The sequence below is a fragment of the Atractosteus spatula genome, chromosome 5 (assembly GCF_055471065.1).
Source record: "Atractosteus spatula isolate fAtrSpa1 chromosome 5, fAtrSpa1.hap1, whole genome shotgun sequence".
NCBI lineage: Eukaryota > Metazoa > Chordata > Actinopteri > Semionotiformes > Lepisosteidae > Atractosteus > Atractosteus spatula.
Window position 1 is genome coordinate 30,525,442 of NC_142710.1, and position 5,915 is coordinate 30,531,356.

The following is a 5,915-nucleotide window of genomic DNA, read 5'->3' on the forward strand; positions in this document are numbered from 1 at the left end:
TCTCTGAAGCAAACCAAAGCTGTACTTGTAGCCCCATCATCACAACCAGGTTTTTAAAACAATCTAACTGGCCTTTAGCCCCACCTAAATGGAAAAAAAGATCAGTGGAGATTATCATACTTTCTGCAAGCAAAGTTTGTAATTTGTTGAGAGTTTTAACTACAAAAATATCAGGCTCATGTTGAATACTATACATGTTATTTAGAAATTTTGTACATGTAATTGTAAACAAAAGTTTCTGCTATGAGTGGTGTGTCTTTGGGCTTAAAATCCAGTGCTGCATGCTCACATTTACAACTAATATTTAGGTACTGATCCTTTCCTATTTAAATAAACTACAAAGTGGGTTTGTCTAGATTTGCTGCATTTTAGCACCCTGTGGTTTAAATATCAGCCTTCTGCACAGATGTCCGCTTCAGGCCTTGTATGATTGTAGGAGATCAAACTACCAGATATTTCCATTTGTGTCTGCTCCTGGCAAGCACATATTAAATGAAGGTCATGGCTGTCTCTTTGAAAAAGGCTAAGCTTCATACATGTAAATATACAAAGATTATATAAAGATAAATTCTATAAAGATAAATTAACCAGTCACAGTGGAGTAAAAAGGGGCTTTAAAAGCATCTTGTCCTCTTGACTTGACTCATAGATGTATGTTTCAGTCATTTTATAGAATATGCTTCTTTCAAATTACTTCTATGAAGAAGATTAGCATAAATGCAATATTACACCCTTTTGAAATTGTTGCTGCTTATTTTCACCACAGAGGACCGGAGATAAATTGTTCAGAAATGGTTTTATTGCAAATATTTGAATATGTTGGGGGTGTTTTTTGTAGTTACAAAAAATGATATAAATGGTAAGTAGCTTTTGCTAATATAAAGCCAGATATGAACTTACTTTTTCAAACAAATCGATAGAAAAATATTCTACACAATAGCTAGTATAAAATCCATAAAAAGTCATTTAATATAGTTACAACAAGAAAACAACGACAGCTGAGAGAAGAGAAAAATAAAAATGTACTGTAAGAATGAGATGCAATCTTTGAGCTTGTATTACTTGAGTAAGAAAATTAGATATGCATGTGCATTGCTTGTTTAAGTGAGTACATGCTCATTTAAAGAGGGATGAGTGTAATATCTTTCAATTTAATGACCATTTTAAATTCTGTCCCAAAGTGTCCTTTGTGACAAGATCTGATTTAAAATGGCCATTAACAAGGCATTTATGGTCATCTCAAACATGGATTGCATACAAAAAAGAGGGAGTTTACTGTTATATCTTTGGGCAGAGTATTAAACAGGTAAAAGTATTGTGTAGGGAAACCCTGCAATGGGCTAACACACTACACAGAGGAAGGACTATCATTTCTTTTAATGCTACATACACAATTGGCATAAGCTCTAACACTAAACTGAACATAGACTCAAAGAGGATTGTAACCTTGAATAATTTCACAAAAAAAAACTTATACATAGGCTCAGGCAATGCACTCTACACAACTGTTAACTCTGTAGAACTTCAGTGAAACCACGTTAAAATACTAATGTATTACAGTATATATGATTGATTAAGAACAGTTCTGGTTACTTTCTTTAACACATCCTTCAGTAATTAATTTTCACAACTTGTTTGTTCATGTTCTTTTAGTGCTTAGAAATTCTGCATTATAAACCTAAGAATACTCTTGTTAAAACTGTTAAAGAAATACCCTCCTATTTGGGGAAGTCATTTTTGGCATTAATAAACTTAACCATTTAAAGAACATTTTAAATAGGCTTTGCTGGCTGTAAACTATGTTTGCTAAATCAAAATATTCCTTTAAAAGCTGCCAGGGTTTACTGTTCATCAGGTAATTGATTGCTGATTTGTAAAACATGAAAGACAATAGCAGTTTTGTAGCATTGATGCATGCAAAGCTGTTAAAAGCATGCAATTCATTCTGTAACATTTATAATCAGTTTTTTTTTAAATGATAAACGTGGAAATCTGTATGAAATACAGGATCAACAAAAGATGCCAGTTACATTTATTGTACAAATCAGAATGATGAACAACCTGCCTAATCCTTTCAACAAATATAGGAACAGCATTTTGTTTTTCATAAAGCTGATATCTTTATCCGTTTAAATAAAAAATACTCTTTTATTACTAAATGCAAAGAATGTGGATATGACAACTGACATTTTTAACCCAAGTTAGACACACCACTATCAGAACAGCTGTGAATGGACAATCTTTTTGAGTGTGTGAACTTTTATGTTGCCTTTTTAGCATTCATTGCAACACGTCATGTGTCTTAGCTCAAACTCAAGTTTGCCTTATATTGACGTTTTAGTGTCATCTACCCTTAGCTCTTACAGTCCACCTTCGCCTTATCTCTCTAGTCAAAATTACAGACCTGTGTAAGAACATTTGCTTTGATAGAACATTTGATATTGAACATTTGATAGTATTTAACAGCATTCAATTAATTTGGCAAATATACAGATACTGGTTTAACAAGGAGTGATGCGATTACTATTTTAAATAGCAGTCTTTGTTAGTTTAAGGAAGTATTTCAGTTTGGGGGTCAATTTTAGACTTTGGAAAGACAGTTGACAACTCAGAAACAAGGAAAAACACTCACACTTGCTCATCATAAACTGGCCACCAAAAACTGGAGTATTTTTAGTCAGAAATGAAGGAGCAGATTCTTTATTTACAGTAGAAGAGAAACTGCATAAAGGTTCTGTAAAGTTCAGTTGTTCAAACATACTGTACTTTAGGGTGTTTTTGAAACCAAGGTCTGAGTGCAGAAAAAAATGACCAAACAAGCATGATCAGTCAGAGGCACCAGTGAGGAGCAGAGATTAAGGGCCTAGCTGGAATGAAAACCAGCAGACACAGGGGTCCCTAAGTGGACAGAGAACCACTGATGTAGAACACAGTGGTCCATGAGAAAAACGTCAAGAGCTCTGCTGTATCAGGGATTCTTGAGGGTGTTCTGGCTGTTACTACAGGAATGTGCAAAGCAGCTCCATTAAGGCTCAGTACTGATACTCACAGAACAAGAGTTCTGGGTGTCTGCATGGAAATATCACACCTGTTTTCATTCTTGACGACTTCTGTGTTTAGAATCTCAAGTGAAAGTTCAGTGCCAACAGTCTTTCCCTTTGATGTCTGTACTGTATTCTTGTACTACCTTTCCTCTTCAGACATGATCTTGACCGGGCTCAGTTTAGACATGAGAAAATGACAGTAAAATAAGGCGTACATTTTTTAAAGTTGTATTACTACATTTACACAGAACAATGCGAGATGTTTCACTGTGGCCGCATAACTATATTATTCTTGCCGAAGCTGTTATGTTCTTATTTGCACTAAACACAATGGAATTAAACAAAAAAAACATTACTTAGAGTGATTATATCTTGTGGAAAGTGTTCATATATATATTTTTAGTCAATGATTTTTTGTATATAAGAAAAAATACATATATATGTGCCTTCTCTTAACTTGTCAGCCCATGGTGTGTTTAGTGTAGTTGAAAATAAAACTAACCTGTACAAACCACATCAGTAAAGGTTTAAAAAAATCAAACAGTGGCCTTGTTCTTCAGGTGTAATTGTGTACTAAATGTTTGTTCTTTATAGGGCAACCCAATAAATGTTTTCCGAGTCATTGCCTCAGTTCATTGTGTGAAATAAATTCTTATTAATTTATTTTAACCACCAAGTGTTCTTAAATATATAGCATTTGTTTTAAGAAAATACTGAAGCAGGAGGCTTACAATTTCTTTAAACTATTCAGTTTCTGTAGTTTGTTTTTGCCCATAGCACACAAAGTGCGGATTAGCCTAGAAAACTGAACAAACCTACATTTGTAGGTGGGACAAAACCATCCGGGGAACCTGCAGAAAGTCCATACAAACACTGAGAGAACATAAACTGCACACAGAAGGTGCCCCTGACTCCATCCCAGGACCCAAGATCTGTGAGCAGTTTACAGAACGGGGGGGTGATTTACGAGTAGACAATTAACTCCAATGCAAAATACCAATTTGTTTTCCATTTCCAAATTTCTTCTAGGATAATTTAAATAGGTTTTGGTAATTCACCTCAGTGAGCTGGTCCTAAAAGTAAATACCCAGCTTCCATTCAGAAAGTCCCCTCAAAGTTACACAAGCACAAAATAAAGTAAGCACGGCAACATTCAGATCCCTAACTAACCAGCACTTTCAAATGAATATGATCTGGTAAGAAATGCTACAAAAAAGGGGTGGCAAAGCAGTTAGTACTGCTGCTTTCAGCTATTGGGTCCTGGGTCTGATTCCAAACTTGGGCCACCTGGGTTTTCAGCGAGCACTCTGGTTTCCTCGAGCTTCCTAGAAAATACTGACCAGGGTAACTGGCGTCTCTATATTGAGAGTGTGAGCGGCCTGCAAGTGATTGGAGTTCAGGGCCCCTTTGTGGTCTGAGCCTACAGGATAGGGTCAAGTGCAACCAGGAATGAGCAGCTTTTTGCTAGCATAAATCTGTAGTATAAATGCTGTAGTATAAATCAGCCATAGTTTGCAGTAGGCTATTTTGTGAAGACGCACAGCTGTTTAAAGCTGATGATATGTACTGTATAACTTTAAAAAAAATATTTAACAGGTCTGCCAATCCATTTTCAACTACTGATTTTAGATGTATCACCTAGGTTTCTTCTGGATTTCTAATTTTATTTTTTTATTTAGAAATAAATTAGCATAATATTAAAAATATTAACTGATCTCTGTTTGAACCATTCAAATTCAAGAAAGCAAGGGTACTGAAATGTGTGAATTTAAGGGACATGAAAGGAACATGTTGAGACAGAAAATAAAAACAGCCACATACTAATCATCATGTCCATCTAAGTACTAGGTTGTAATTACTTGCCAGATGTTTAAATAATAGATGTCCCTTTAAAATAACTAGTAGCAACTAGTAACATTTTTGTTACCTACCAGGGATGTGTATTATACTCTGAGTTTACTGTAACACTGGCAAGATATAACTGACAATTCCTGAAAGAAAATAAAATACTGACAGTTTCCATATTTATAATCTGCAATTTAATAACAGAGGCCCTATAATACCTGGTTTACTTATCTGGGATGTTACCATAGCAATGCTTTTTCTGTAGTACTAAGTGAAAAGGTTATGCATCAAAACTGATGAAGAAAGATACTTTTCACTCTACAAATGTCAGCGCAAAATCCCGACTGAGGAAATGGAGAATGTGACAATTCAAGGACTTCAGCTTGTTTTCAGGTGAGATTAATGTTTATTTCAGCTATGTACAGTAATGCATGATTACATGATCTATGTTATTACCTAACATCTTTCTTGCAAAATGCTCAACTGCAGACAGTAATGCTAGACAATGTTAATATATCATTGTAATGGGATAGGAATACGAAAAACAGTGGATCTGAGCAGGGTACAGTATGTGGGATTTTAGGGATCTCATAGCAGCGTAAGACGGAAATAAATCATTCTTTGCAGGTTCAAGTCACTTGTCCATTTTAAAATTACAGAGAGCCAGTTAAAGAAAGCAAGGGTGGCCATCAGTGGGAGCAGGGATCACAGACTAGATCCACTCTTTCATCATCCTTACCTGTCTTTCCTATAAAAATATTGCACAAAATCGTAATATATAACATTTGTATACAGTAAATTAGTAGCCGTGTATCTACAGGAAATGAAATGTACTGCACATTTAAAAAATGTAGCTTTTATTTAAATTTCCTGCTATTTTCCGTTGTGTTCTCTTATCCTGGCTTCCTTAAATTATCTACTTTTACAGTGAATCCAGACGTAAATGACAACAAAGCTGTAAACAGAAACCTGATGAAGTAAAAAAGAATTCTAGTTCAGTGATTTCCAAATACAGGCTTTGGCTTT